Source organism: Ranitomeya variabilis, chromosome 3 (genome assembly GCF_051348905.1).
Source record: "Ranitomeya variabilis isolate aRanVar5 chromosome 3, aRanVar5.hap1, whole genome shotgun sequence".
Taxonomy (NCBI): domain Eukaryota; kingdom Metazoa; phylum Chordata; class Amphibia; order Anura; family Dendrobatidae; genus Ranitomeya; species Ranitomeya variabilis.
Window position 1 is genome coordinate 233,150,731 of NC_135234.1, and position 8,820 is coordinate 233,159,550.

The window sequence follows — 8,820 nt, forward strand, 5'->3', positions numbered from 1 at the left end:
CAGGAAGCAACCGAGGAGCTGTGAGCACGGAGCCATCAGGGAAAGGTGAGTTAAGTGTTTGTTATTTTATCATGTGCCTGCCAGCAGCACGGGGGGGGAGCATGTGCCTGCCAACAGCACAGGGGGGGCATATAAGAGTGACCGGGGGCCATATCCATGATGGGAGTGGGGTGGAGAGTGCAGGCACATGTAATATTCGCTGCTCCCCTGTGAATCAACTCAGCACAGGTTCAGCACCGAGGTGATGGACAGCAGGTGCAGTGAATATTACATGAGGCTAATGAGCGGGAGCACAGAACCTCCTGCTGTCTCAGCAGCCCGCAGGCAGCCCACCCCAGCCCCCTGACACCACTCTAGAGCCGCCCCCCTCCTCTACAGCACAGCACACAGATTCGGATTATAAGACGCACCCCCCCACTTTCCCCCCAAATTTTGGGTAACAAAAGTGTGTCTTATAGTCCGAAAAATACGGTACATTTCTTAAACTTTGCTTCAGATATTGTGATCTACATATTTGTATTTTTCTTGTGTCTCAACTATGTGGGGTTCAAAGTTAAGATTCTTGTAATGTCACGAGTCATCATATATAGCATTAAAAGATATTTCCCTGTCTTGTAAAATTGCAACGTTATGTATTTTACAGTACACTTTTAAGAACACATAAAAATGCATTTTAGAACTTCAAGACCTAAACTGCAAATTTATCCTAGGATTAACTGGAGTCAGGAATAATTTAACCCCTTCATGACCTTGCCGTTTTTTGCAATTCTGACCAGTGTCCCTTTATGAGGTAATAACTCAGGAACGCTTCAACGGATCCTAGCGATTCTGAGATTGTTTTTTCGTGACATATTGGGCTTCATGTTAGTGGTAAATTTAGGTCGATAATTTCCGAGTTTATTTGTGAAAAAAATGGAAATTTGGCAAAAATTTTGAAAATTTCGCAATTTTCACATTTTGAATTTTTATTCTGTTAAACCAGAGAGTTATGTGACATAAAATAGTTAATAAATAACATTTCCCACATGTCTACTTTACATCAGCACAATTTTGGAAACAAATTTTTTTTTTGCTAGGAAGTTATAAGGGTTAAAATTTGACCAGTGATTTCTCATTTTTACAACAAAATTTACAAAACCATTTTTTTTAGGGACCACCTCACATTTGAAGTCAGTTTGAGGGTTCTATATGGCTGAAAATACCCAAAAGTGACACCATTCTAAAAACTGCACCCCTCAAGGTGCTCAAAACCACATTCAAGAAGTTTATTAACCCTTCAGGTGTTTCACAGCAGCAGAAGCAACATGGAAGTAAAAAATGAACATTTAACTTTTTAGTCACAAAAATGATATTTTAGCGAAATTTTTTTTATTTTCCCAAGGGTAAAAGGAGAAACTGGACCACGGACGTTGTTGTCCAATTTGTCCTGAGTACGCTGATACCTCATATGTGGGGGTAAACCACTGTTTGGGCGCACGGCAGGGCTCGGAAGGGAAGGAGCGCCATTTGACTTTTTCAATGAAAAATTGGCTCCAATCTTTAGCGGACACCATGTCGCGTTTGGAGAGCCCCCGTGTGCCTAAACATTGGAGCTCCCCCACAAGTGACCCCATTTTGGAAACTAGACCCCCCAAGGAACTCATCTAGAGGCATAGTGAGCACTTTAAACCCCCAGGTGCTTCACAAATTGATCCGCAAAAATGAAAAAGTACTTTTTTTTCACACAAAATTTCTTTTAGCCTCAATTTTTTCATTTTCACATGGGCAACAGGATAAAATGGATCCTAAATTTTGTTGGGCAATTTCTCCTGAGTACACCAATACCTCACATGTGGGGGTAAACCACTGTTTGGGCACATGGTAAGGCTCGGAAGGGAAGGAGCGCCATTTGACTTTTTGAATGAAAAATTATCTCCATCGTTAGCGGACACCATGTCACGTTTGGAAAGCCCCTGTGTGCCTAAACATTGGAGCTCCTCCACAAGTGACCCCATTTTGGAAACTAGACCCCCCAAGGAACTCATCTAGAGGCATAGTGAGCACTTTAAACCCCCAGGTGCTTCACAAATTGATCCGCAAAAATGAAAAAGTACTTTTTTTTCACACAAAATTTCTTTTAGCCTCAATTCTTTCATTTTCACATGGGTAACAGGATAAAATTGATCCTAAAATTTGTTGGGCAATTTCTCCTGAGTATGCCGATACCTCATATGTGGGGGTAAACCACTGTTTGGGTGCACGGCAAGGCTCGGAAGGGGAGGCGTGCCATTTGACTTTTTGAATGGAAAATTAGCTCCAATCGTTAGCGGACACCATGTCGCGTTTGGAGAGCCCCTGTGTGCCTAAACATTGGAGCTCCCCTACAAGTGACCCCATTTTGGAAACTAGACCCCCCAAGGAACTTATCTAGATGCATAGTGAGCACTTATAACCCCCAGGTGCTTCACAGAAGTTTATAACGCAGAGCCGTGAAAATAAAAAAATAATTTTTCTTTCCTCAAAAATGATTTTTAGCCCAGAATTTTTTATTTTCCCAAGGGTAATAGGAGAAATTGGACCCCAAATGTTGTTGTCCAGTTTGTCCTGAGTACGATGATACCCCATATGTGGGGGTAAACCACTGTTTGGGCGCACGGCAGGGCTCGGAAGGGAAGGCACGCCATTTGGCTTTTTGAATGGAAAATTAGCTCCAATCATTAGCGGACACCATGTCGCGTTTGGAGAGCCCCTGTGTGCCTAAACATTGGAGCTCCCGCACAAGTGACCCCATTTTGGAAACTAGACCTCCCAAGGAACTAATCTAGATGTGTGGTGAGCACTTTGAACCCCCAAGTGCTTCACAGAAGTTTATAACGCAGAGCCATGAAAATAAAAAATAATTTTTCTTTTCTCAAAAATGATTTTTTAGCCCACAATTTTTTATTTTCCCAAGGGTAATAGGAGAAATTGGACCCCAAAAGTTGTTGTCCAGTTTCTCCTGAGTACGCTGATACCCCATATGTGGGGGTAAACCACTGTTTTGGCACACGTCGGGGTTCGGAAGGGAAGTAGTGACGTTTTGAAATGCAGACTTTGATGGAATGCTCTGCGGGCATCAGGTTGCGTTTGCAGAGCCCCTGATGTGCCTAAACAGTAGGAAACCCCCCACAAGTGACTCCATTTTGGAAACTAGACCCCCAAGGGAACTTATCTAGATGTGTGATGAGCACTTTGAACCCCCAAGTGCTTCACAGAAGTTTATAACGCAGAGCCGTGAAAATAATAAATGTGTTTCCTTTCCTCAAAAATATTTTTTTAGCCCAGAATTTTTTTTTTTTGCAAGAGTAACAGGAGAAATTGGACCCCAAAAGTTGTTGTCCAGTTTCTCCTGAGTACGCTGATACCCCATATGTGGGGGTAAACCACTGTTTTGGCACACGTCGGGGTTCGGAAGGGAAGTAGTGACGTTTTGAAATGCAGACTTTGATGGAATGCTCTGCGGGCATCAGGTTGCGTTTGCAGAGCCCCTGATGTGCCTAAACAGTAAAAAAAACCCCACAAGTGACTCCATTTTGGAAACTAGACCCCCAAGGGAACTTATCTAGATGTGTGATGAGCACTTTGAACCCCCAAGTGCTTCACAGAAGTTTATAACGCAGAGCCGTGAAAATAATAAATGTGTTTCCTTTCCTCAAAAATATTTTTTTAGCCCAGAATTTTTTTTTTTTGCAAGAGTAACAGGAGAAATTGGACCCCAAAAGTTGTTGTCCAGTTTCTCCTGAGTACGCTGATACCCCATATGTGGGGGTAAACCACTGTTTGGGTACATGCCGGGGCTCGGAAGGGAAGTAGTGACGTTTTGGAATGCAGACTTTGATGGAATGGTCTGCGGGCATCATGTTACGTTTGCAGAGCCCCTGATATGCCTAAACAGTAGACACCCCCCACAAGTGACCCCATTTTGGAAACTAGACCCCCCAAGGAACTTATCTAGATGTGCGGTGAGCACGTTCAACCCCCAAGTGCTTCACAGAAGTTTACAACGCAGAGCCGTGAAAATAAAAAATCATTTTTCTTTCCTCAAAAAAGATGTTTTAGCAAGCAATTTTTTATTTTCACAAGGGTAGCAGGAGAATTTGGACCCCAATATTTGTTGCCCAGTTTGTTGTGAGTACGCTGATACCCCATATGTGGGGGTAAACCACTGTTTGGGCACACGTCAGGGCTCGGAAGGGAAGTAGTGACATTTGAAATGCAGACTTTGATGGAATGGTCTGCGGGCGTCACATTGCATTTGCAGAGCCCCTGATGTGCCTAAACAGTAGAAACACCCCACAAGTGACCCCATTTTGGAAACTAGACCCCGAAGGAACTTATCTAGATGTGTGGTGAGCACTTTCAACCCCCAAGTGCTTCACAGAAGTTTATAACGCAGGGCCGTGAAAATAAAAAATAATTGTTCTTTCCTCAAAAATTATGTTTTAGCAAGTAATTTTTTATTTTTGCAAGGGTAACAGGAGAAATTGGACCCCAACAGTTGTTGCCCAGTTTGTCCTGAGTACGCTGGTACCCCAAATGTGGGGGTAAACCACTGTTTGGGCGCACGTCGGGGCTTGGAAGGGCGGGAGCACCATTTGACTTTTTGAACGCAAGATTGGCTGGAATCAATGGTGGCGCCATGTTGCGTTTGGACACCCCTGATGTGCCTAAACAGTGGAAACCCCTCAATTCTAACTTCAACACTAACCCCAACACACCCCTAATCCTAATCCCAACTGTAGCCATAACCCTAATCACAACCCTAACCCCAACACACCCCTAACCACAACCCTAACCGCAACACAACCGTAACCCTAATTCCAACCCTAATCCTAACCCTAATCCCAACCGTAACCCTAATCCCAACCCTAACCACAACTGTAACCCCAACACACCCCTAACCCTATCCGTAACCCTAACCACAAGCCTAATCTTAACCCTATTTCCAACCCTAGCCCTAATTCCAACCCTAACCCTAAGGGTATGTGCCCACGTTGCGGATTCGTGTGAGATTTTTCCGCACGATTTTTGAAAAATCTGCAGGTAAAAGGCACTGCGTTTTGCCTGCGGATTTACAGCAGATTTCCAGTGTTTTTTTGTGCGGATTTCACATGCGGATTCCTATTGAGGAACAGGTGTAAAACGCTGCGGAATCCGCACAAAGAATTGACATGCTGCGGAAAATACAATGCAGCGTTTCTGCACGGAATTTTCCGCACCATGGGCACAGCAGATTTGGTTGTCCTTAGGTGTACATGGTACTGTAAACCTGATGGAAAACTGCTTCGAATTCGCAACGGCCAATCCGCTGCGGATCCGCGGCCAATCCGCTGCCAATCCGCTGCAGATCCGCTGCGGATCCGCTGCCAATCCGCTGCAGATCCGCGGCAAATCCGGTGCGGATCCGCTGCGGATCCGCTGCAGATCCGCTGCCAATCCGCTGCCGATCCGCTGCGGATCCGCGGCCAATCCGCTGCCAATCCGCTGCAGATCCGCGGCCGATCCGCTGCGGATCCGCTGCGGATCCGCTGCGGATCCGCGGCCAATCCGCTGCCAATCCGCTGCAGATCCGCTGCGGATCCGCGGCCGATTCGCTGCGGATCCGCGGCCGATCCGCTGCGGATCCGCGGCCGATCCGCTCTGTGTGCACATGCCATAACCCTACCCCTAACCCTACCCGTAACCCTAACCCTACCCCTAACCCTACCCCTAGTTCTAACCCTAACCCTAGTGGAAAAAGAAAAAAAAATATTTTCTTTATTTTATTATTGTCCCTACCTATGGGGGTGATAAAGGGGGGGGTTTATTTATTATTTTTTTTATTTTGATCGCTGTGGTAGAACCTACCACAGCGATCAAAATGTACCTGTAACGAATCTGCCAGCCTGCAGATTCGGCGGGCGTACTGATCATGCGCCCGCCATTTTCCAAGATGGCGGCGCCCAGCGAGGAGACGGCCGGACACCGGGAGGATCGGTAAGTATGAGGGGGTGGGGGGGGGGGGATCGGAGCACAGGGGGGGGGATCGGAGGACGGGGGGAGCGGACAGGAGCACGGGGGAGCGGGCAGGAGGACGGGGGAGCGAACAGGAGGACGGAGAGGACCGGGCCACATAACGGACGACTGGGGAGGAGATCGGGGGCGGTGGGGGGGGCCAGAACATGATTTCCAGCCATGGCAGATGCTATTGCAGCATCGGCCATGGCTGGATTGCAATATTTCACCATTTTCATAGGTGAAATATTGCAAATTGCTCTGATTGGCTGTTGCACTTTCAACAGCCAATCAGAGCGATCGTAGCCACGTGGGGGCAAAGCCACCCCCCCTAGGCTGAAGTACAACTCCCCCTCTCCCTGCAGATCGGGTAAAATAGGAATTAACCCTTTCACCCGATCTGCAGGGATGCGATCATTCCATGACGCCGCATAGGCGTCATGGGTCGGGAAGGGGTTAAAGGATGGCAAATAGCTAAAAACACAAGTGTCATGGGTGTGTCAGAGGCTGCAGACAGTCGCACTGCATCTGGCTGCAGAAGGTGCAAACTAGTGGCCACCTCCCCCAGCCTTAATGGTGTCACCTGGATCTCGGTCTTTATAACCCCCATCTTCCTGTTTGGAGTTGCTGGTGTTATTTTCTATTCGCACTTTCCTGCTGAGGCTTGGAGCTGCAGCCGTCGGCTAGCGTCCTCTTTGGAGTTTGAAGGACAACAGTGTGTCTCTCTGAGTCTACTAAAGTTAAGTTTCCCCTTGTTTTGTGTAGCCTAGCTGTCTTTAGTGTTAGTAGTGTTCGACCAGTGTCACCCCCTCCTTCCCTAAGCAGGGCTTACTGCTAGGGTCTGACAGGGACTAGGCATCCTGCTCGGCGATAGGTGCGGAACCTATTTAGGGTCTCATAGAGCAGACAGGGTGACGTTAGATCTGCCTGGGGGTCTCCCTAGTGTTTGGCCCTCTTACCCTTATCCCTTTGTGCTGCACTCAGTCTGTCCTACACTGTGTGTGCCAACAGGTGAGAGGTAACAAAATGTTGTACTAGCAAATATTAATGTATTCTTAGCTGGAATATACAGTATATACCCCCAATCTTACACAACAATAATTAGTTGTCTGTAAATTGGTGAAAATTAGGGTAAGAAGTTGTGAATACATTTTCATCAATTTTACTTCAAACTTCCAGTGTGTAGTTATAGTGATAATTATCAGTTTCTGGAGCATCTGCAAAATGCAGCAAAACATTTCCATTTTTTTTCATATTGTAATATAGCTTTGACCCATTTTGTACATAGATCTCCTAGAAAATTGTTGGTTGTATACTATAAGAGAAAATCTCCCCCTAAATTTTGGTTTTGTACATATTAGGCTATGTGCTCACTGAGTTTTTCTTTGGAGCAGAAACTCTCTATGTGCACGCACAGTCTTTTTGCTGAGTTTGCGGAGCAGAAACTGAGCAGAAAACCATATTTTTTTGGGAGTTTTGAGATTTGAAGGAGGATTTGGAGTGTTTCTTCTCCAAAAAGGGCATTGAACAGAAACTCTCGAAATCCTTCTCCGAATGTCAAAACTCTTCAAAAACTTTAGTTGTAGGGGCGTAACAAGGATACGACTGCATTCGGGCGCATGCGGGAGGGGCTCCGCCAACACTGGCACCTATTCCAGTTGAATGTGTGTCCAAGGACGCACATTGAATTGACATAGATTGCAGGCTGCTGGAAAATCGCCAGGCCAAGGCCAGCAACTAATGTCGGTGTGCCCATGACTTGGGGCACATGGCAGTGACATCATGCACTGCCAGTCGTTTGTGCACTAAAGTCGACTGCCGGATACAGGAGCATACACCACATGGTACTGTAGGGTATAATTTTAAATTTTTTTTTATGTAAGTGGAAGAACGAGGGACATAGCTAGCAGTCAAATATGCCAGCATGGGGCACATGTATATCATGATGGGCCCAGGATGAGAGAAAAATATACCAGGATGGGCCTAGGATAGGGAACATATATATCAGGATGGGGAGACATACATATCTGGATGGGCCAAGGATGGGAACTATATATATAAGGATTTGGGGCATACATATCAGGATGAGAGACATATGTACACGGATGTGGAACATATACACCAGAATGGGGGGCATACACTGCATACCAGGAATGGGTCTAGGATTGGGGGCATATATATTAGGAGGGGGGACATATATACCAGGATGGGCCTGGGATGGGGTACATGTATACCAGAAAGGGGCCCAGGATGGGGAACATATATACCAGGATGGGGGACATATATACCAGAAAGGGGCCCAGGATAGGGGACAAATATGCCAGTATGGGCCCAGGATGAGGGACATGAGGGACATAAATACTAGGACAGAGGATATATATACCAGAACATGGCCCAGGATGGGGAAGATATATACCAGGATGAGGGACATATATGCCAGGAAGGAACCCAGAATGGGGGACATATATACCCGAAAGGGTCTCAGACTGGGGGACATATATACCAGGATGGGGGACATATATATCAGAAAGAGCCCAGGATGGGGGACATTACTACATAATGGGAGAGGGGGCAGCATGCATGTTCAGAATGCTACAAGGGCCTATACATCTAACCAACATGCATGGGGCACATGTATATCATGATGGGCCCAGGATGAGAGAAAAATATACCAGGATGGGCCTAGGATAGGGAACATATATATCAGGATGGGGAGACATACATATCTGGATAAGCCAAGGATGGGAACTATATATATAAGGATTTGGGGCATACATATCAGGATGAGAGACATATGTACACGGATGT